This window comes from Atractosteus spatula, chromosome 2, assembly GCF_055471065.1.
Source record: "Atractosteus spatula isolate fAtrSpa1 chromosome 2, fAtrSpa1.hap1, whole genome shotgun sequence".
NCBI classification, from domain to species: domain Eukaryota; kingdom Metazoa; phylum Chordata; class Actinopteri; order Semionotiformes; family Lepisosteidae; genus Atractosteus; species Atractosteus spatula.
Window position 1 is genome coordinate 68,493,719 of NC_142707.1, and position 24,582 is coordinate 68,518,300.

Genomic DNA, 24,582 nt, shown 5'->3' on the forward strand with positions numbered 1-24,582 from the left:
GATCAGCATTTACAAAAATATACGTCCCAATGTGGTGACTTGAGTTTATTGAGGTCTAATTTATTTTTGCAAGAGTAAAAGTCTTAATGGTTTCCTAGGTGAATTCTGCTTGTTGCTTGTAAAATATGGCCTCTCCCAACTGATTATTCATTAATTAACTGATGAAGTCGTTTCTCCCATCCCTATTTGATCTGCTGTGTAGTGGGTATATAATGTCTGCCATGATTTTCCCAGATGTGTGCTGCGTTTCAAAGACAGATACAGTGGGACACATCCTACATACAATGTAAACTGCTTTGTGAGTCTTTGGAATAAAAAGTGCTACATAAATGCAAGGAATTAAAAATTACTCTTGTAAATTGCAGCTTGCTTTCAAAATTTGCAGCCAGCTGATGAAGTTTAGTTTCCACAACTGTTCTCGCAGCATGAAGTTTTTTAAATTTGGCTGCCAGGAGAAACCTGAACACTTGATGCTACAACTTTAAGTGTTTAAACTCCATCTTTAAAAGCTGAGAGTTAAGTATCCATTGCATAGTTACTAATTTTTGCAAAGTGTTCATGATCTTGTCTGTTATGGCATCGCTGTCTACAGATTGAAGTTTCATCTGGCTTATCTGTATTCTAGCTACAATTCCTACAATTGTTCAAATGGAGTAATTTATTTGAGCCTGACAACATTCCTGCTTATTTTTTCATTTTAGAACAAATCGTTGCAATTCTTGTTTTTTTTTTTAATTGGAAAGTCAGTAAGATGAAGGCAGAATGTTTTAGGAGCTTGAAATGTGAACTCAGTGTGGGCTAATGAAGGAATGAAAAGAGAATAGATTAAAAGTTATTTTGTTTGCAGGTCTACAGACGTTGTATAGCCATACTTAATTTTTGTTTTTTTCCAGGTGAATTCTTGTAGACTGTATGACCTCACGTCCCTTGCTTTACTTTAGATGTTAGAAAAGGACAGCTGCCTTAAAACAAAATAGTGTAAATATTTAAAAGGTTTCAGTGGGATCACTGCACTCCAGTGCCTGTCTGTGCTGTGACCTACAACTCCTTTGTTCTTTATTTGAATGCTACGCAACATCATGTGCATCCATTAATTCTAGTTTAAATATACAGTAGTTTCCAAACAATCTACTTTGTACACATTGGAGCCATTTTCAAAATGCTGAAGAGGTCTTATTAATATCAAGCATGATTGAGTGCACATCATATAAATGTTAGTGTATAGAAACATTTTTCATCTTTCAACTTACACTGATTAATTTCAGTATTCATCAGTGTCCATTTTTCTGACAATTCAGATAATTCTGTGGATAGCAAGACTATAATGCTAACTGAAAGTAGCCCCCTTTCTGCCCCATACCTTACTGAAACTGTTAATTGAAAACCTGTATAAACTCCACACAAGAAGAACAATACTTTTGATTAGAAGGTAAAAAATAAATAGCAAGCCCAAGAGTTCAGTGATATTAAAGACATGCATGGCGCTGATAAAACTGAATGATTTCATATTTCACTGGACAACAGTTAGCTTAACAGCACAGGATTGGCTCCTTAAAGTGTGTTAGCTGAATTTCCCAATAGTTGTGGCCTAGTTTTAGAAATCTCCAAGCATGCCCTAGATCTTCCCGTTAAGAATATTTAATAAATTCACATTTGGTTAGCCAGGATGTTTGGGACATAATACAACATTGTACATCATAGGTTTAGACAACCCAAATGTAAGGAAAAACAGAGTAATCCATGACTTCCTTCAGAAGGTTTTGGGTTATATAAGAAAGCGATATGATAATGAAACCTGCATACAAATGTTTAATGATAACTTCAGTTAAAATCTGCATTGATGAATAGTGTTTGTAGAATCTAGGTAACCTATCTAAATTCTTTCAAGTGCCGGTTCAAAACCAAGTGCACAATTCTTGAAAGGTTATACAAAATAACACTTGGTCAACCTGAGCAGTGTGATTTAACCATGGCATAAGTAAAGGTGTTCCTAGAAAGTTTAACTTTCTGAAAATATATATATGTATGTACAGTAGGTAGTGGACAACAAAATGGATACCCCAATGGAAGGTCAATTAATAGGGTGTTGGGCCACCATGTGTGGCCAGTACAGCCTGTATGCTCCATGGCAGAGAGTCTTCCAGCGTCTGGAATTCTGCAGGAGGGAAGTGATACCATTCTCCTACCTGGTTGATAGAAGTGGAATACACCCTCACGAGTGCTGTTCCAGATGATAAAAATGCTTGATTGAGTTCAGATTTGGTGACTGAGAAGTTCATGACATATGGCTAACATGAGGGCACTGTCATTCTGGGAGAGACTTCTCTCAGCACGAAAGAGCTGCTGCAATGTGGGGTGAAGATGATCACTTTGTAACAATTAGCCATTATTATTGGTAATAATAATTCCTTACACTTGTATACCACCTTTCTGGACACTCCACTCAAAGCACTTTACAGGTAAGGGGGACTCCCCTCCACCACCAGGACACCAGGGTAACACACTTACTCTTTTTTGAGAAAGGCCCTGGGATTTTAAATAACCACAGAGAGTCAGGGCCTCAGTTTTACATCTCATCTGAAATATGGCACCTTTTTACAGTATAGTGTCCCTGTGACTATTCTGGCGCATTAGGATCCACACAGACCGCAGGGTGAGCGCCCCCTACTGGTCCCACTAACTCCTCTTCCAGCAGCAGCCTTAGTTTTTTCCAGGAGGTCTCTCATCCAGGTATTGGCCAGGCTCACCCCTGCCGAGCTTCAGGGGGTCGTCAGTTGTGAGTTGCAGGGTGACATGGCTGCTGGATAGCGATTAGCTTTGACCTTGCTCTCTAAGGAACTAGGAGCACCCAAATGATGCCAGGAAAATGGTGAAGTCAGAGAAATCACCGAACAAAGTGCACTTTTATGGTTAATCTGTAAGAGAAGACATCAGTGATCAGACTGTTGAAAGCAGCCCGCAGATGGAAGCCAGGAAATGCAAGATAAAAAAGAGGGAGGGCTCTGTCCGAGGCTAGAACACGATCCCCCGTGATCAGGAAAGACCTCAGATAGAATGGAACGAACTGGAAACTAGGCTGACTGATACAAGGAGATGGCCAATGTACTGTGGGCGACCTGATGGGCAGGCAAGCACAGGGAGGACTAAAGAGACACTACTCATTCTGCGCAGTTCCACAGTTATTTCAAGGAATTCCAAGAACTGTCCAGAAAATAAAAGCAAAAACGTAAAAGCGATGAGTCTCAAGATTCGTGTGACAGATTAACACATTTAATGGTTAATTCTGTCTTGTTGATCTAAAATGGACTAGCACAATGGCATTAGCATGGTATTATTTTCCAGCATGTGTGGTTTTGATGACCACAAGAAAGTAGGCTCTTAAAATATTTGCACATTTAGATATTTCAAATGTGATTAAATTTTACAGTGAAAAGTAATTATTATTATTATATTAGGTATTTTTTTTAGCTCTAATGGTTTGCTGCTGACAGTGTCTTACATTGTGCTGCTTATTTCACAAATAGCAGCTGCTGTTGCTGCAAAGCAAATTAAATTTTAAAATCTCAATTTATTTATGTGTATGGAGTCAATGAAAACCAAGCAAATACACTTACAAAAAAACCCTCTTCAATGTGGCATAGGTAAATGTATAAAGAATAAATCTGAAGAAAGCAGTATTTCATTAAACCTTAAAACACATATGTAATTACGTTTTCAACATCTTTGTACAGAAATGGCATTATGTCAAGATAATTCTACACATGACTAAAACGAATCAAATCATAATCAAATGGTATGAGGTGCCATCCAGTTTCTGAAACATCTTCCAGCATTTACATGAAGTGTGACTCAGAAGTTTAGACCCAGCAAATTAAACATAATGAAATAAAATAACATGTAAACATTTCAAGAAACATGTTTTTGCTTCATTGTTCCAACATAGAAAAATGATACAGTTGCAAGGCTTAATGTATCAGGTGTCCAGCTAATTAGATGTGCTCACCCTGTATTGCCTTTCAACCTGGGATAAAATGTCTCCTTTAAAAATACTTTAAAAGTTTTATGTTACTGGATAGTTAAAAATTGATGAACAATAGATTGGCGTGTGTTGTATTCTTGTGGAAACCATGGTGACATTAAAATCTACCTCACCTTACATTTCCACTTCAAGTGCTCCCTGAAGGATGCCGTCTCTGTTTGTATTGGAAAAACTCCCAACAGCAGAAAAATAAATTTCCTCGAAGTGGATATTTATTTTTTCTTTGAACTGCTTGGTTTTTTTTTGCTAAACTGTTGATGTCTGCTTAATAGTATTAGCAACACTCTCAAAGTGTTCAAACACAAGAACTAATGAATTCTACCCCCAACGCAACATAAATGATAATTAATAACTGCTTTTCTGTATTACAAGATATAAGTTTAACATTATTATTTGTAATAGGTACAAGCTTATAATATACATTCATTTTGAATCTGTTCCTATGGATAACTGAGACCTTTATTGGAATATATGTAATAATATAAAGTAGCAAGCTTCTAATTAATCTTAAACAGATGTATCTTAAGAAATCTGCTACTTAAAGTGCTTCGTTTTTGTTTTCTTTGCAATTAATAACTTAGAAACAACCTTTTAGACTAATCACTTATTAAAACATAAAAAGGTTACAATAATATTCACAGCATTTGGGTTAATTATATTCTGTTATTTAATGTTTGTGTTTACTTTCTTGTGTGCTTTATGATTTTCTGTTACCTGACACAAGGTTTAAGTTTCCTCTGCAAATTCTAAACCTTGATTAAATTAAAGTCTTCCCCTGCCCATCAGTCCTCCTGTCCATTCTCCTCACCACTTTATCCAACTCAGGGCTGCAGAGAAGCCAGAATGTATCCTGTCAAGCAATGGGCATAAGGCACCACTTCATCACAGGGCATACACACAGACACACTCACTCAAAACAGGGCCAATTTACCGAAGCCAATTAACCCACCAGAATGTTTTTGGACTGTGGGAGAAAACCAGAGCCCACATGGGGAAACAAACATGTGGAGCACATACAAGCTCCACACAGATAGACTGGAATTCAACTCGGGGCCCCACTCCTGTGAATCAGCAAGGCTAACCACTGTGCCACTCGCACATTATAAATGCAGTACGTGACATCAGCTTTTGAATCATAGAGTGTTTTTTGCTTCTCTGTAATGGGAATCTACCATCAACACTCGGGTGTGCAATCTGTATTGTGATGAAGGGTTTAATGCTTCTATTCCGGGTCCTCGTCTTTCCAGAAACTTCCAGATGCCAGGCGCAGGTTTCGTCTTTTAAAAACGACACCACTTCGCACTCTTTTCGCTTCTAATATTTGATAAAGTGCAACTCAAGAAAGGCTCATTAACACGTCACTACAGTGCGACTGGAATTGTGAGCTTCATTCTTTCACGCAGATTGGATTAATCATCCAAACGTTTTATCATTAAAAGCAGTTATCATTTATGGGGTCCGTGTCTCGTCAGCTGCAGGTTTAGGGAACGAACAAAAAGGCTGTTGAGAAGTTAACCATGAGGTGTTGCACGGTCCGCCAGACACGGCATCTGACTAAGTTTCACTTAAGGTATATGTGATCCCGACAGGTTTCACGTCCCGAAGGACTTCTGCTGCCAGGTGACTTGAACTACACCGGCAGATGTCAGCTGGAGTGTGTCTGGGGAGCTGCAGCTTCACATGACGAGACAAACTGATGGAAACCAGTAGTCCAGTTTAATAAAGCGCCACTGACACGGGGGCAATAAGCTACATATTATTCCACCACGGCATTAAAAAACTCATTTTTTTTTTTAAAACGCTAGTCCAACATGGTATGCTTCCTATAATACTAACTTCAGTGCTCGATGTGTTTGGCTCAGCTCGGTTAACTCTAGAACTTCTTGAAAAAAGTGATCTTTACATTTCTGACCCGAAGGCATTAGAAGAGAGTCGCACACAAAAACCATAATAAAAAATAAGCAACCATAAAAAAATAAGCAACCATAAAAACCCAAAAGACCAAACCCAAAAAGACCCAAAAGGCCCAAAAGACCCCAAAAGACCCAAAAGTCAAACAATTACCGCCTTTTCACTCAAAAGTCACATTTACGTACAGATACAGTGCATATTGTTTGGATCAACTAGCAAAAATATAAGAATATGAAAGCTGTGTGTACCTTATCTTTATTTGCCTCATTTAACCTTTGTTTGGTAAGATGCAACTGATGATGTTATACGTACTCTTGTGTGTATTATATATACATCACTGCTGTTACAATAAAAAAAAGAAACTAAAAAAGTCACGCCTTCTCTCCAGCCACCCCGACACGGGCGGCTCACGAAGTCAACCGTCTGCAGCGCCCCCTCTCGGCCGGCCGCGGCTGCGCCTCTTCCAGTGACGTCACGGTCATTTCCCAGGACGTCTTTCCCAGCGAATTGGAGAGCCGGGGCTGCAGCAGGAAGAGGAGCACGGGGAGACCGGAGCCGGGATCTGCGGCTAGGGATCTCTTAGGGAAACTTGAACTTTCTGTGTGCACAAGAAGAAGAGGAAATCGTCCCCGGAGGACGTTTGGAAAATCGGACCGAGTAAGTTCCTGTACAACTTTCTGCCTGATTGAGCGTTTTGGATGATGGAGGGGGGGGAATGTCGTTCTGTTTTGTCGCACTCCGGCTTTGAAACATTAAAGTAGAAGGAAAGGCTCGCCGGTAATGCTGATGCTAATGGAGGCTGTCAAAACACAGGAAGAGCTGCCGCTTCATTTATACTCCCTTCCAGTCCCACAAGCACAGCGACCCGGATTCTGAAAATCCTGTGGTTTTAAAATCCAAGCGTGGGATTTTTTTACTTGGTGAATTTGCATATCTTGCAGCGTGAGTTATATTAATTGCACTGCTGATAATATTGCCGGGCAGCAAATACAGATAAAACTAGTGTAAATGTGTCTGTCGGTCACTTGACTTGTTTTTTCCTAGATCCATCCTCTTTTCCTTTATCATCATTTATATTTGGGTTATCAGTAGCAAAAAAAACCGTTTTATTAAACGTGAACTTGAATAAATCCTTGGATCCTAGCTTTTTCTTGGGTGTGAAGAGTAATCCGAAGAAATGGCACTTGATTTGCTCTCTGATTTTCTTAAGAGGTTTTGGATATGGGAGGTTTGACAACTTGGAAACTTACACCGCTACTGATACGGACGCGTGTATGAATCTACCTGAGACGATAAAATATGGAGGAGCAGGGCCTCCTGACACCGAGGAGAGCTGCACTTGAGTTAAATAACTGGGTAGGAAAATCGGAGGTACAAAGGTTGTGGCTGGTAACTAGATGCAGGAATGCTTGAAGGCGTTTGCCATTAGCTTTTGAGATACCGAGGCAAAAAATATTACGTCTCGAGTTAGGTCTCACGCTGCGTTCTTGGTAAAGAAAAACTTTAATTTAAAGTTTAAAGCAGATTTTAGGAGTACTACTAGTCTGAATTTCTGACACACTGAAAGTTGGAAGAAGTACCCGCAGGAGGTAGGGCCCCTAACCTGCTATGGTTTGTTTCTAAAATGAATGGAGAAATCGTTAAGGACAGCCTTTAAAAGGTGCAGTTGACTACCCGTACGCAATACTGTAAAAATACTTTTCAATGAACTTGCAGGTAAAGTGGGATTTTAAGTCATGACGCACTGCTGTTAAACATTGACTTTTATTTTAAATGTATGCTATTGATTTTAACCGGTACCCACCACGTCCTACATTTTTTAAAGATTTTACAACTAAAATAACGATTTCCTGTTAGGTAGTATTGCTAAAAATCATTTAGACTGATGTGAATTAATGATAGCAAGATAACGTTATCTTTCCAATTCACTGTTGAATGAAATTGGAATGAATGATGTACGTCTAAGACCGCGTAGATCAGTCTTACTAGTACATATTAGGTGACTGGAAATTGGTTAAAACTTATTGCCTTCAATTACGTTGAATTTTAATTATAATTTGGAGCAAGACGTAGCTGTAACATTTAATTAACTTTTAGAAAAAATAAACATTTGTCTAACTGTACGTCTTGTGAAACACCATTATGACTTAACCTTTGTACTGCAATAGCTATGAATTGTGTGCAGCTGGAATCTTTGGTTTATGAGTGATGGCATAAAAAGTTACACTATGTAACTAATTCTTGAAAATGACATTGTAATACGTTCCTTCAGATCCATATCTTTTGGGAATCACTTAACCATTAGGAATAGTTTCTTTTGCAAATGGTGTGCAGTGGAGTGGAAAAACAGCCACAGGTTCAAAGGGCTGCTAGTACAGAGTAGGGACTTGGTTAACTATTTCTATAAATATGCAGACACTTCTTGCCAGCGGTGGTTTTACAATTCATTAAGAAACCTTGAGCCCATTTGAAGACCACAGGGCAGAACTGTGCGATTAAACACAAACTGCTTTATTCGGTGTAGGAGACGGAAAGTAAAAACCATAGAAATGCATGACTTAATTTAACGGCAAGATACGTTTAGCTATGATGCATCATTAGACTCTAGGATCTAATGAATGGTGTCAGGGCACACCCTTGGCAAAGAGTGAGTTCCACTTTACAGCACAGTATTGACAGCAGAGGAAAGTTGCAGGGTGAAGCTCATCTCCTGACTTCAACAGGGGCATCTGTATCAACCAGGGATTCCAGTTGATGGAGCTGTCCACCCAGCTCCTCCGAGTGTTATTATCAATGGAACGACACCTCTTTATCTCTGGGCTGATTCCACACGCAGTGGAATTTGGACCATGTCAAGCATGTCCAGGATACACATCTGTGCATTGCACAGCTGATAAAAGGTGGGGATGTCCTTCGAAGCGACAGTTGGAGCTTTGAGCTCTGGGCTGGAGGGGTGGTTTCAGTGAGGTGGCGGCCGTGAAAGAGTTAAGAGCGATCTGCAGCAAGCACAGGAAGGTGGAGTCGGGTTAACGCCAGATCAGTGACTAGGTGAGCAATCCTCATTACAGTATCGACACCAGGTCAACTACTGATACAGTATCCTGAGTCAGGTTCTCCCATTGTAACACTTATTTCTTGTGATGAATGGGAGACTTCAGAATATCTAAGAAAAGTGCACATATTGAGTTACTTGAGCTAAACAATGACCTCTGATATAGGGTGCAGTCTGAGTCTTTTTTTTTTCCCCAAGTAACTGTTCTGTATCCATTTTGGCACTTTTCTGAGATGCAGGTGTATACATCGTATTTCATAGCGCATCGGAGAAAACAACCGCCTGTTTTTTTTGTGTGTGTACGTTTTCAGAAGTTGGGCTCTTTTGAAACCGTAGAAGTTCCAGTGGGGGGTTGTGACTGCATGCGTGGGCAGCAGAGGAACGAGTAGAAGCGAATGAAGTCCGAGCGAAGGAAGGCTGGACGGCTGACATGTTTCACTTTTCTGTTTTTCAGCGCGGTCTTGACTTGTATGAGCTCTGTTGGGTTTGCTTCTTTTTCACAGCCCACGACAGAAGCCACTCGTGCTATTTCTCTCTTGTTTTATACACTTTATACATTTCTCTCTTGTTTTATAGCTGCGATCAGCCCCAAGGCTGAAATGTCTGCAGGAGTGTTACTGTATGTGCCAGCGGTTCAGAGCTCTGAGCTGACACGTCGTATCTTATAACTGAGGCATTTAAAGGCAGTGAGCATGGTTACGAGAGAAATTTTCTCTTGGATGCTACTTTATATGGTCACTTCTGTTGTGAGGAGTGTTTGTTTTTGAAGTGTGGCACCTCGGAGCTTTTCTTCATCTTCATAAAGTGGAAACGGAGTTATTTTCTGCCTCCATCGCTTATAATTCATTAGTGTGGTTTGATGACATTCATCCATTTTCTAAACCGCTTTATCCAGTACAGGGTCAAGGAGGGAGCTGGAGTCTTTTCCCGGCAAGCAACCCTCTGGATTGGACACCAGTCTGCTGCAGGGCTCACTCAGTCCAGAAATATACACCCATTTACACCAGGGCTAAGTTACAGAAGCCAGTTAACCTTCCAGCATGTCTTTGGACTGTGGGAGGACACCAGGGCACTTGGTGGAAACTAATGTGAATATGGGAGGAACATGAAACTCCACACTGATGGCGCTCTGGGAATCCAAGACACAGTACCAGCACTGCGAGGCAGCAGTTCTAACCACTGTGCCGTTATGTCTCCCTAGTTTATCCACAATTGCCTTTATCTGTATAGTTTCATAATTCAAGTGAACCTATTAGTATAGTACAAAGGAACAAGAAAAGGTTTATTCCATGCTGAAAAGAGAAAAGAAACGCAGCGTTTCAGCTGTGGAGTCTTCTTCGGGTGTGAAGATTTTGAAACCCGAAGAAGGCTCCACATCCGAAAAATTGTGTTTCTTTTCTCTTTTCAGCATGGAATAAACCTTTACTTGTTCCTTTTCAGCCTACGCATGCTGACACAGCTACCTCCTTGAACTATAAGTATACTAGTCAAGTTTGTAGATGATATGAATTAACATGTGGATTAACACACACTATAGTTGCATTAAATTCCAAACGATTTAGAAGAAGTTCAAGACTGGGCCAGCACCCGGCAGATGATGTTTAATGTAGACAAGTACGGGGTTTTGCATGCAGGTAGCAGAAACATCGCCTATAAATACAAAATGGGAAAAGCTGAGCTAATACAGGCAAGGTATGCACGAACTTTTTTATATTTTCCAGTCAGTGTGGGGAAGTAGTAAAAAAGGCAAAATGAGGATAATATAATCAAAAGGTATGGAATTAAAATCAAGGCATGTTAAAATTGTAAAATGCATTAGTAAGACCCCTTAAGAATATTGTGTCCAGTTTTGGTTATGGTAAAAAAATAAATATCGTTGGCTCTGGAATCAGTCCAGACAGGAACACACAGATAAAGTAAAAGGAAAATGCCCTACACTAACAGGCTGAAGGAACTGAACACTTTCAGTCCTGTACAGTGAAGACTACCAAGGGCAGCTGAAGCAAGTATTCATGATCCACAAAGATATGGACATTCGGTGCAGTGACTGTGCTGTGTTTATGTGATTAAAATTCTGTAAATCTTTATGTATTTGGCTGCATCTTTATCCCAGGTAAGTGGTAAGAATTACATTAGGCAAAATACAAAGTTTTAGTTTTAGAAGAAAAACCATTTAAATCACAGGAGTGTGATTTAAGCGATAAGGTACATTGTGACAAAAAGTGCAGATTGCATAGTGCATTAAAGGATGTAACTGCCTATAGTGGAGGAAAAATGCGCACATGTGGTAACGCAGAACATACTGAGCACTATGCACGTTCAGCATGGGCACAGTGAAACTACAGAGCAGCTTTTCAGAGCAGCCAGGCTCTGAAAGTGCAGTCCGCACAGGGGAGTTCTGGAACGAGAAGGTGGTGAGATGTGGGTCACCCCTGATGTTCATGGGATGATAGGTTCTCCCCAAAAAACATGAAGAAGGACACCACTAGAGAACTGGAGAGTGAGGGGAAGGCATTACCAACTGGCCAGTAGAGGAGGGCTGTAGGAGGAGAGGAGAGGGGGCAGGGTGTGAAGAAGGTTTGAGGGTCAATCCCCTGGTCATAGTTAGCGATTCCTTAACAGAAGCATGTTGAATGTGTTGTAATAGGGGAGCCAGGATGGTGAGATTTAAGGGCTTTTCCAGCTTATTCCCTTCTCATACAGAACATGAGTGTATTTTGAAGATACTCAAACTGGGTTGCTTACTGCCACTCGGTGGTGTTCAGTGAACCGTGTTGAGTTTGTTGCGCTGCTCTCTGCAGAGATGAACTTTTCCTCCTGTGGTTACTTACACAGGGCCAATGCAAATGAGCCCAGGCCTGTTCCCATCATTTCACTTTGCCTACGAGAGACCGCAAAACCTACAATTACAGGTTCAGAAGTGGTCTTTTTCATTTTGCAACATTCCTCCTATGAAATAATTTCGGCTACTGTAGTGAAGCAGGACCATGAAGGAAATTATTGAATCTAATCTAAAATGCCCAGTGGTCCTAAAAGTGACGTCTTGTACTATGTGTGTCATCCATGCTTACCAATTAAAGGACAAGTGTTAAAGAACACAAAACCTTAGGTCTAATAGGTTATTACCATTTCAAAGTTATGGTTATTGATTAAAAAAGGAAAACATTAATGTGACATTAGATGTGGAGGATAGTTTGTACTACGTTTTCTTTTATCCTCTGATGATTTGAAGAGGTTAAAAATGTGGCTGGAGTCAGACTCAAATGAGATCTTGGCCATATCCTGTCATTGTGCTGCAGTGGAAATGGGTATTTAGTGCTATTCATGTAGTATTCCAAACAATTGTGAAAACGGTGTTCCCTTTCTTTTCCGTATGCTGCTTTCAGTGAATTTCCTTTTGCCTCAGTCTGTATGTTGACATGACCAGCAGGACTGTGAACTTTGCTCCTTTATATTCCTCCATAAGGTAGGAACTTTGTCCAGTGCCTGTATCCTCCATCAGTGCCGTGACAGCCTATAGACTGATAAATATCCTTACCTTGTACTTTCCTGTGTTTGGTACACTGGGCTAATTAATTGCTTGGGAAAAAAGGACAATGTCTATTGCTTCCTGTGTTATCAGCGATCATTGATTATTCAGGTAGATGAGATGAACCTTCTTGGGGAATTAATTATAACTGGGGGTAATTTAGCAGTTCCTTAAAGAGAACCAGTCTAAACCTGTACTAGGGGAAAATACTGAGGTGTAATGTACAGTAAAAGGAACGAAATAGCTCTGTAAGTAGCAGTTATCATATTAGTTTGGAGTGTTAGAAAATGTGTGTTAATTTTGAAGCTGATGCCATTCATTTTCTTCCATATGTATGCTGAAGTGTCTCTTATCCTAGTTGGGGCCATCCAGTGCCTATCCTGAGAACACAGGGCTCAAAGTGGGACCAGGAGCATCTGACTGCTCCTGCCTCGGGTGAGATACCAGTCAGTTGTAGGGCCATGGAGAAGAGGACAGTCTCGAGAATCCAGACAGTTTGGGGCAGGATGTCACTGCAGGTGGGAGGAAGCCAGAGTACCTGGATAAATCCCATGCAAATACAGACAGGCCATGCAGACTCCGCACGGAAGGAGCCAGTCCGATATCGGACCTGGGACCCAATAGCCGTGAAGCTGCAGTGCTAACCCCCACTCCATTGTGTTCTCTGTCACTCTCCTGGCTAGTGTTTACATGTCCTTCAGCTGATCGAGCATCTCCTCGTCATGGTAATACCCACTCTCCTTTCCAGGCCTGCTCATGTGTTCTGACGCCCATTTAAATCGTTTAAAGCAGCAGAACGTACTGTTACACGTCGGTTTGATAGATGCAGTATACCGATTGCTCTTTGGCTCTTAAGTGACCTGTGCAAGCGTCTGATTAATGAAGTGCTATTTGGCTCAGTGTGCCTTGCAGTGCATGGCTTAATAAGGTGTACCAGTTTGATTCTGGATTTGTTTTGGTGAAAATATTTTCTAGCTTTTTAACTTTTCAATAACATTATTCATGGAGTAAATGTAAAGTGACTAAAAAGAATGATGTTTACAGTAGGATGAAACAGTTTTCTGTAGAGTTGTTTTGCCTTAAAGTGGACTGTATTTAAGGAGAGTTGCAGCATGGCAAGCACCTATTTTAGTAACATGTTAGAAATTGAACATGAGCATGAAGTTTTAAAAAAATTAGTTTCCATGGAAATGTTTTACCCTTTTGTCTTGGTAAGTTAAAAAAATCTTAAAAGATCAACCAATGGCAGCTAATGGAAATAAGGACCTAATGGCCTTTTTAAATTGCTTGCCTAATTCATAGATTTATAAGACTTAAAAGAAGAATGTTTCTTTTGCCCTTTGGTTTTTAATTTGATTTACTGGATTGTCTTATTGGCTGGATTGAAGGCCATTACCATGAGGAGAAGAACAAAAGTTTTTTTAAGAACTTTTAAGGGAATTTCAGTATAGTTAAATGCTTCTTGATTTAACACGGTCTGTCTAAATAGGGTTATTGTGTTGCTTCCATTTAATATTAAAGTAGCTCTATTGTTTTTTAGAATTGTTTTGAATTAAATATACTTGAGTTATATATACTGTACAATCCCACCTATCCCATTTTTATCTTTACGCATACTTAATTGTTGCTTTTTACTATAGCAGTAGTCGCAATATTTATCTTATGAAAACAGTCCGAGTTCAAATCCTTTATTTAAAGTATTAATTAGGTGTAGGATGGTATAATGCATTGTGCTCTTCATCGTTTCCTGTCTGCCATGGGGAAATATCTCAATGTGTTTTCCATATCCTTTTTTTTAAGTGACAGGAAGTGAATGTATTGCTCTTTAAGGGACTCCAGGAAGCTTCTGTGACCTCTTCGTGTGTGTGTGTCCACATGCAGAGCGTTTCATCTCTAGCTGCTTTTGTCTTTGTAAAGGCTTTTCTTCTGTTTGTCATGAACAGCTAGAGTAAGCCTGTTTTTCTGGCTGCTTTCACGCCGAGGATGCAGAAGCTAGCTGAAACATATTTCCTAACCACCTGAGCAGTGTAACTAAAAAGGACTTGATGTTCAAGTTGAGATGTGTACTTCACCATCTGAGTCTGGAGTGTCTTTTTGTCTTTTGAAGCGTTTTACATTGCTGTTTCCCTTGTGTGAGATGAAAGCTGGGCTTGAAGATATGAAACATGCATACAGATCACACAGACAAGCAGACTTCTCAGCTTCAAAATAGTGAGGTCTTACACCAAAATGCACAGGAGTTACTGTACAACCTTTCACGTACCTGTGAGTTGAAAATAATATTTGTCTGCCAGAGGTGTCTTGTCTCCACCTAGCCATTTAGGGAATGGATTGTAGTTTGCACTAGAAAATGTTTTGAGTTCATCTGTGCCTTAGTTTGGTAACATTTGGCTTGTAACATTTACATAATTACGTAATTAGCAGTAGATTAATAGAGTGGCCCAGTTTATTATGAACAGACTGTGATCACAGTCTTGATGGTTCCTCTGTATTACTTCTGCATTGAAAATGATTGATCTTGAAGCATTTGCCTTTTTATTTATGTCTATCAAAATTATGCAACAGCTGAATATTATGTGGTTTGCTATACAAATAGTAATGCATCAAATTATGTTGTTTGCATTGTAATATTGTGCATGAGATAATGAATCTTTACTCGTAACAAGAGGATATGCATGTCTTCCTTACGGATGTGAATCCTCTTTTACTACTTTCTATTTCACAATTAGTGTTTTTTATGAAGTGAGAAGAGTTTGCTTCTCCATGAACATTTAAACATGATATTGGGAGGGCTAGATGCTTACCAATGCTGATCCAAACAAAAATGATTTTTCAGTCACTTAGAGAAAATTTAATGACTTGGTTGTGAGTCAGTAACCAGACTTGTTTTAGAGAGATGTTCTTAAACCAGCAAGTTGCAGATGTCTGTCAGAAGCAGGACATGTTTTACAAACACATGCAGATGTTCATTTCTTATCAAGCAATTATGTGTCAAGGTGGCAGCCACAGGCCTAGTTTAAATAAGAAAGCTGATCCATTCAGCAGCTGCACGGTTACCAACTAATATAAATATTTATAAACTATAATAATTAGTTATAAACTAATATAAACATTAGTTTATTTAATGACTGTTAAAGGGTCAATACAAGAAGCGTCTGTCAGTCAAAAAGATGCCACCGAGGATTGGTAGGTCAAAATTTGGGGATTATGGAGACTGTAGATTACAAAGAAAATAGCCTTGGAACGAGAATGTCTTAAGAAATTAAAGAGAATGGTGGTGGCTTATTCTATGGGACAAAATGTCCGTGAACTGAAGTATTTTTACAGGTTTGTAATGTGTGTCTCCTATATCTGTCACTCTGGTTCCAGATTTCACGTTTCTGGAGTTTTTTCCATTTCTGCTGTGAAGGCGTTGAACTTGTTGAGTTTTTTTTTATTGGTGTTAGAGTACATCCGGGTAACTGTGATATTTGTAAATCTTTAATCTGTCTTAAAAATGGCGTGCATGCTTTGTACTTAGGTATTAAAGACCTTCCTGGTCAACAACACCAGACTGGAGAGCAGTGAACCGTTCATGGAATTTACATACAGAAATTAGCCATGTTCACAATATATTTCCTGCCACTCTTAAGTTTTCCAAACTTTAAGATGTAATGAAACACTGTGTTAGTGTTACAAAATCCTTTAAAGCTTTTTAAAATATTCGTTGTGACTACTAGGACTTGCCAAATTATTTTCATTGATAGATTGTTTATATGGCACTTTATTATCCTGAAAGTTTCCAAATGGTTTTAGACAGTATACTGTATAGGGGGGGACCCACTTCATCCACTACTGAAGTGCAGCCCCCAGCTCTGTTTATGTGCCAGTATCCTCACTGTGTAGGTTCTTTGCAACTTGTCTTGTAAAGTAGAAAATAGTTGGGTTTTAGTCCCTCTTTAAGTAACTTGTCCTGTTCTAGAATTAGTAGGACACATTCAGTTCAGTTTATCGTCATATGCACAAGTGCAATGAAGTGCTTAAGTCGCATGTAATCTATAATTATGTCAATGGCACTTTACAACCACCATCCCTTCAGCTTGCTGAATGGAGAAAGAATGGGGTATTCGTAAATTGTGTTGGAATACACAGGCAAAGTGCATAATTTACACAGAACATGTAACTGAAAAGGAAAGATATATATATACTGTATATTTATTTGCCTGAACTGTCAAAGTTTGGGCACCGCTTAAATTTAGTTGCAGATTCTAGGATCTTGCACATAGGGTGTACTGTAAGGAATGTTTACAGGCTAAACAGGCTCAAGAGCAAATTGGTGTTTGCACTGGTTTATTGAAATCTGTTGGTCACAACAGAAATGGAAGTCTAATTCAGTTCTGGAGTACTGCTTGTGTTGTTAACTTTATGTAATCAGTGGATGGTCAATTCCAATTGCTAGTGAACACCAGCAACTTTATAATATTGTATTTATAAGACTTTACAGACTGTTCAGGTTTCTTCGTAACTCCTGATCTGTTGTCATTCGTCCTCTCTCAGACACACCCCTGCCCTACCCTTTTATACTGCTGCAGCCCCAGATAGCAGGTTTGGTAGCATGAGCTCGTGGTTTTTCATAGTTGACTCTATGAAGCATCAAGGCATTGTGGGAAATGTGTTGTTCTTTTTTTTTTCTTTTGTGAGCCACGTACAAGTCTCTACAAGCCTGACAGGGCTGGATTGTGTACTAGATTCTGTAGCATTTAGGGAAATAACAGCAGAATGTTTTCACCAGATTGGATGGTATGCTTATTGTTTGCATCCATTTTATATTGTGTGGGGAACTTGGGGTAGTGTACCTGCTTAAAGATAATACAGCCGTCTCTACACTTGGGAATAACACATAGCCATCTGGTTCTACCTGAGCTGTAATCAGTGCTCTGCAATGACCTCCTAATCATGCAGTCTACTGTATATCCCTGGACTGTACAAGGGTCTAGTTCAATGGACAAGGGAGAAGTGGCTGTTTTTTTGCTATCAAGAATTTATTCTGAATCAGATCTGTAAATACCGCCCTGGTCCTAGACAGCTTCAATTCAACAAGTTTAACAAGTCACCCTCAATCATTCATTTCTAAAGGTTTGGAACACATTTATTAATCAAATATGCCAGCAGTTTGTGCAGTTAATGGAACTTTTCCTTATGGGTTGAAGATTCTTTAATTTAACAAATTGCTTTTAATTCATCAAGTACATTTTTCCAAAACAGAAATTTGAGATTTAGCGGCTACCTATAAAACCTACTTTGCCAAGAAAAGGTTTGTGGACCTCAGTTTAACAAGGATAATTCTTATGCTTTACCTTGATGCTCTTATTTGATAGGAACCAGTCTTTTCTTACATAACCAGAAGGGTTACAGATACCAGTTGTTTGTTTGGAAATGCAATATTATATGAAGTAGAATAACATGAATAATTAAGAATTGGCATATGTTAAAAAGTGAACCCCTAGTACAGTATATCACAATAAAGGTGGTAATCACAATCAGGTAGTTAAAAATGGGTAACCAGTAAACAGTTGGTTTAGTGCAGCCCTGTTCTGTATAATAATCAGAAGATTTGTGAATTTTGTATTCACCATGCAGGTGAGTGGGAACAATATCAGCCCAAAATTGATAGGACCTCACTAAAAGCATAGCTGATGCTCATCAGTTTGGAGTCAGTTACAAAACCATTTCTAAGCATTAGGTCTCCATCCATCTACTGTCAGAAAAATATTCCACCAATGGAAAATATTTAAGACCACATTCACATTACAGTGGCTGAGCTTACAGTGTGTTGCTGTTGGCGTGAGAAGTGGGGATACGTCAGCTTATTTGGGGGGGAAAACGTATTGTGTTTGGTCAGTGACCAGAGAAAACGACCCTGCAGTATAAGCATGAGATGAGCACAAAAAGGAAAAAAAAACAGTGGAGGTCTGTGCTTCCTTCTACAGTACATGGTATCCCGTATTTCACGTGTAAATGTACAACCACATCAGGAATATATGTGGGAGGGATTTTGATAATCCTAGGTCTCTGCCATATTTCTGCTGCAGTGATTTGTCAATATTTGTGTTGGGGCATTCTGTACCTCCAAATTAAAAAAGAAATAGTGATATTCAATACTGAAACCGATTTACTTTAGTTGACATCATTCACAGGTTTTGACATGTTACCCCACCCCCACATGGTCAAATAATGAAGTTGAGATCAGTAAAACAAAATGTGAAGTATAAGTCATTTGCAGTAAGTTTATAAAAGCATCTTTAGACTCACGGCTCTTTCAGCTTCTTAACAAGATGTCACATGAGACATTTCATGATGTCATTTTTGTGTTTGTTTTCTTTTCTTTTGTATGGAAGCCAACATCTATTGCATTATGCTGTGAAAACAGCTGGAGAACTGTACGTGACTAATTTGCATATAAACTCAATCCATTCATTCATACATCCATTTTCTATCCAGTTTTTTGGTCTCAGGGGAGCCAGAGCCCATCCCAGCAAGCAACAGGTGCATGGCAGGATACACCCTGGATAGGAGGCCAGTTCATCACAGGGCAGACGCAGACATAAACATGTGCACACTCACACCAGGGCCAATTATGTCTTTGGACTGTAGGAGGAAACCGAAGCACCTCATGTGAAGCTCAGGTGAACATGGGGAGAACATGCAAGCTCCACGCAGAAAGCGCCCCAGTCTAGAGTTGAACCCAGGTCCCCAGAGCTGCAAGGCAGCAATTCCAACCGCGGTGCCACCATGCCAACCATGTAATTTATCCTCTCCCCTGGGGTTAACAGTCTTTATGAGTGAAATATAAACCCCCAAAAGTATTGAACTGTCTTGAGTGTAGTTAGGACATGCTTATAAACCCCTCCATGTGCGAATGTATTTCACCTGGGTTACTTTGCATGACTTGATCATGATTTAGATTGATTGGTGTGATGGTACATCTATTGTATTATGTAGGTGTTGTATGTAGTCTTTTGTGTCCTGTAGTATGAAGGGCTTTGCATTTTTGGCATCCAGTGCACTTTCATCTTTGTACTGTGCACAGTGTTCTAGTTACACAGAAATCTGTAATGTCACTGGATAGAGAATGCTACAGCCCTATAGCCTAGAGTATTTCAGATGCAGTACAGTGATTGCTCTTTTTGGCCTCTGAGTTTCAGAACCAGAAACTGAGAACCAGCAGTGTGATTCTCAGTCTTTTCCAAGCTAAAAAAATCATACTATGTTCTTGATGCTAAGTTGTGTACAGTCGTAATCTTCCAATTGCTGCCTGCTGCTCTGGAGAGCACCAGGGTCTCAACAGTTAATGTTCTCTCCTGTTGTTTTCAATGTGTTGTTTGTTAGGTTGTGTGCCTCAGGGCTGTTCTCCTGGGGGCCTGCTTCTGGAGATGCACTGTTAATGTGTGTTGCCTTGGTTAAAGTGGCAAGTGGCATCTGGGACCTGTCCAATCCCACAAACAAAAGCCTGCTGAGCAGTACTGACACTTGCTTTAGAGCAATGATGAGATGCGACTGCATGTTCTTATTTTATTTAGCACAATACACATTGTAAGTTCTGGTTTTGAACTTAAATGCTCTTGCTCCTATCCAGATGTATTGCTTCCGCAACTATGGAATAAGAGATCTTATGTTTTATAATTTATGGTAATAATGTTCGAAAATATAATGACAGTATCTCCTTTTTCACTTGGATCAACAAACAGAACATAAAAAATGTGCAACCACCTGACAGCATCTTAGAGTGAATCTTCCCATTAATTGATATTTATACCATTATTGAAGCATTTCAAGGAAAACACTCCATTGCTGCTATTTTTCTGTTTTCTTTTTTTCTCATAAAACTGCAGGCACAGCAGTTGCTATTGAGGACTTTTGAGGTTGTTTTTTACATTAAGTTGTTTTGACTTACTATATGCTAATGTGATCACAGTGGTTTATTTATTTCTCTTTAAAGCAGTTCTGTATACACAGCATTAGCTGTGTTATAAAGTTATATAAGAAAAAGTAAAATCTATGTACAGTATTTAACTTTATTCCATTTTTTTTCCAGAGCATAGTGGTTATTTAGAGAAATGCTTCAATAGTAATGTGACTTGATCTTAGTTGACACAGAGAAACTTAAAATTGCTTCACTGTAAGCAACAGTTAATGTTTGAAAGCAGTCTGGTGATAAGAAAAACCCTTTTAGTACATATGTTATATGTAATTGTAGCAAGCTTCTATATATAGGGAACGGTAAGTGAAGTTTAAACTCCCTCTGAGACAGGTCGAGTAGGTGTCTGCATGCAAAGGCATTTATCAGGAGTGCTGGTACAGATAAACACAATCCAGACCTTCTGTTAATGTACAGTTTGTGTATGGAGTTTTAAATTCTGTATTTAAGCTGGGTAGCAAAGCTCAGAAGAATCATTATCATTATACTGGTTCTTGCATATGCTAATAAGAATAGTCTTGGTTTGTGCAAAACATACAGGCTGGCCTGATTGTTGATTTCACCTATATTGGGGAAACCTGGCTCATGTCCTGGATAGGACTTTTTTGGAGATGTACAGTACCACATTTGTTTAATTCAGTTCTTTGCAGTCGTAAATTGGTTTCCGGTCAGAGAAACATTAAGATGGAGAAGAATATATTTTTTTCAGATCGGTTTGTGTCCTTGTTTTTCGGATGTACAATGTTGAGATTGTCCTCAGGTTGGCTTTTTTTAGTTAGAGCTTTTCTGGCAGATTTGAATGGTTGCAGTTTCGAACTTGTCTGTCTGGAGCCCTGTCAAGCAGTTGTTTCCCATCATCTCTCTCGTCGCTGCTGTGTAGCACGGCGCAGGACAGGGATTTGCATGCTGAAACTTTGTAAAGGAAATGGTTGTCAGATTTGCAAACTTGTACTGTATGTCCACACCCCTGAGGTTGCTTTGCTTTGTCATTGTAAGCAGCGTGAGAACAGCCTCTTCAGGCTTTTCAGTGACTTGCTTATCCTGCAGATCATTTAGGGATTAAATTGAATGTCAGGTCTGGGTTTTCCACATTACTTCTATGTTTGTTTGCAATTTGTATATTTATGGTATAGCAGGTTTAATATTAAAACAGACCATTCCTTAAAAGTAATTCCCTGGGACTCTCAATATAACATGCATCAGAAATGGGTGATATATTTTTGAAAGTACTACTGTATGTAAGGTAAATTTTGTTCTGAGCTAAAACTGGCTCAGGTTTTTCTCCATTATATTTATTAATAAATTATTTTTTCCCAGCTTTGCTTCAAATGCTCTTTTTCGACGAGGAAGGATCTTACATGTTTATTTGACTAATTATACATTTAATTAAAATTACCAATTTATTTTCAGGTCTGTACTCTTTACAGTTACCTATAGACCCAGTAAGACTGTCATATGATCATGTTAATTTCAGATTAGCCCAACTCCACTTTTCCTTGATGAACTCTAGCATATTTAGTTTTTGTGAAATTTGCAAATTATCTCAAAATGGCAGAAGACGCAAAGGCTGTAGAACAGGTAATTAACATGACATAGAACTTAAATAAAGTGTAGTTATTTACAAAATGTGCATCTAGTCCTGCATTTATCCTCCTTCATGTTTAATGTTGAATAAAATAATTATATATTCCTGGGGATAAAAGGACAAATATTGTACTGACATCCCAAACTCAAATATTTAGAAACTGACAAGAGCTTTATTAAGACTGCAAATAGGAGGCTGTTCTATTACACAAAGGGTTGTGGGAGTCTGTAACAAACAAGCAACGGTCATTGCTAACTCATACTGAAGGTTTATGCCGATATGTAAATACTGGCCTATTTCATTCCTCGATTCCAGCCTTGTGAAGCCTGGGAGTCTGTGGAGAACCATGTTGTAGGACAACATGCAATGTGTCCCTTTGCAGTTCTGTTATTTCCCTTTGCAAGATGGCGCTACGGTTTGTGGTCTGCCTCAGTTTTCCTAACTACTGTATCTCTTAAGTTATAAGCCTGTTATAACTTCTTTATGTTAAATCTTTGGTCAGTGGTTGGCGAAGAAAAACATGCCAGCCTTCACCGGGAAGGTCTGTTTGCTCCTCTTAATTGTTTGCTTTCGGTTGAAGATCTCTCATGCTGTGAAATGCAGGTAAAGCCACATCGGTTGATGTTAAAGTTTAAAAAACAAAATTGTTTTTTTTTATTCTGTTTTTTCCTCATGTTTTGAAATGTGACTTTCAGATAGTTGAGGTTTCCTGGTTACTGTCCTCTATCAAGTACTTTAGTCCTGTGCACTACAGTACGACTGTGTACCTACGTTTTCCTGGAGAGGACCTGGAGTATTTAAGGTCTGTCTTCCTACAACCACTGGACAGTACAGTTTACTCTAACTGTAGGCCTTATTACTTTTATTGAGCCACAGCTGTGATGCTGCTGGTTTACGCACATTAACCAGGTATATGTATAGCTCGTTCACGAAAGTAGAAAGAAGCCCAATCGCATGGTGGCAGAACCTTCTGGAATGAAAGAAACCCAGAGATGGCAGCCGACACTGCGAGTTACATGAGCTCACGCGTTCTGTGTTGGTTTTGTTTGTTTGACGTAGATGAAAGGAGAAAGTCATGCTAATTTGGCAAAGTCCCATTTTGCTTCAGAAGAAAGTACGATTTTACCTTTAACTGCACTAGGCCTGCTGTGATTTGTTGGCATTTTCCTAAAACATGAAGCATGCCCGAAAAGGAAATTAAACACTGTTCCATAAAGCTGCATTGAAGTGGTGAGCTTCCTGCATCGTGAAATGATTACCCCAGGGGTGTGTAAATGAACAGTAATGTGTTGTTTCTGGAACAGTGTCATGCTACCTGGATGCACCTTGCAGAAGGCGCACAAGGAAGTGAAATTGCTGAGCCAAGTGTGATCGCCAAGAGGACTTTGAGCCAGGAGTGCGATCTGGGCAGCACAAGGCCCTTAGCTGTAACCATCAACCACAATCTCACATGTACTGTAGGTGAGGAATTAACTGGCACTTCAGATTGTGAACACTTCAGTAAAAAAAATGCCTTTATGTCATATGTAATATTTATCCTGTAGAAGAACTGTTCACTAAGTCAGATATCACAAAGAAAGCATTCACTTTAGAAGTCACCTGTTGTACAGATGGGATTGTGTGTGAATGAGTTTTTCCTGCTGTAGCTTGTAACATGACATAGCCTTTAGGTCTCTTGATGATCAGATACTTCTGCAGATGGGTTATAAATTTGGATAGACACTAATACATTTTGGAAATAAAAAGCATCAGAAAGAAATAAACCTTATTTAACCTTTAGGTTAAAAAGTTAGAGAAAAGGTCTTCTTCTGTAGCATGAAATTAAGATGTATTATTATGCAGTATAGTCCGTACATCACTTATAATAAGTGCTTAAATGACAGCGGTTTTAGTATTTTCTCCCTGAGGCAACTGAAACACTGTACATTGAACTGTATTGAACTTCCTGTAGAACTTTGCAGAAGTTGGAGCTCTCAAGCCACAAATATGGCGAATATGATTGAAATACTGTTATATAAGATACTGATTTCACTGACAGAAAAATCAACATGTACATTTTCTTTCTCTACTGTAGGTTTGTCAGCCAGGCACTGGGGAAAAGTGAATGTTTTATGTAATTTAAATGATATTGTGCATCGATATCTGAATTGTTTTTAAGAGTACAGAGTCAACATGTACACTGAGAATGCTGCCGTAAAGTTTAAGATCAAACTTTTGTCTTTCTTGCTTTGATAAAAAAATAAAAAAAACACATAAGGATCAATATATTTTCATCGTGAACTACAAAAATATGAAATTGTAAAGGTATTTGCAAATACCTTTAGGAGTGAAGGAGTGCTCGCCGTACCATGAGAGCTCTATATCCTCAGAACAGATGGATGATAATGTTGTTTTAAAGCTTATAGACAGTGCTACTAAGCTATTTCATAATTTGTTAAAAAAGGTATAGAAATTAAATCAGTTTTGACCTTTGACCTTGGTTATCTCTGAACACAAGAACTCAAATTTA

The 24,582-nt window shown here is 39.1% G+C and overlaps 1 protein-coding gene across 5 annotated transcripts in view; it reads left to right on the forward strand.

Annotated features, from left to right (window-relative positions):
- The first annotated feature begins 6,454 nt into the window (after positions 1 to 6,454).
- LOC148840123 (unconventional myosin-VI) overlaps positions 6,455 to 24,582 on the forward strand; it is an 87,571-nt gene continuing 69,443 nt past the window's right edge. For all 5 annotated transcript variants that reach the window (XM_088907696.1, XM_088907705.1, XM_088907714.1 and 2 more), the window contains exon 1: positions 6,455 to 6,607. The gene's annotated coding sequence lies outside the window, so the exon portion shown is untranslated. The remainder of the gene's footprint in view (positions 6,608 to 24,582) is intronic.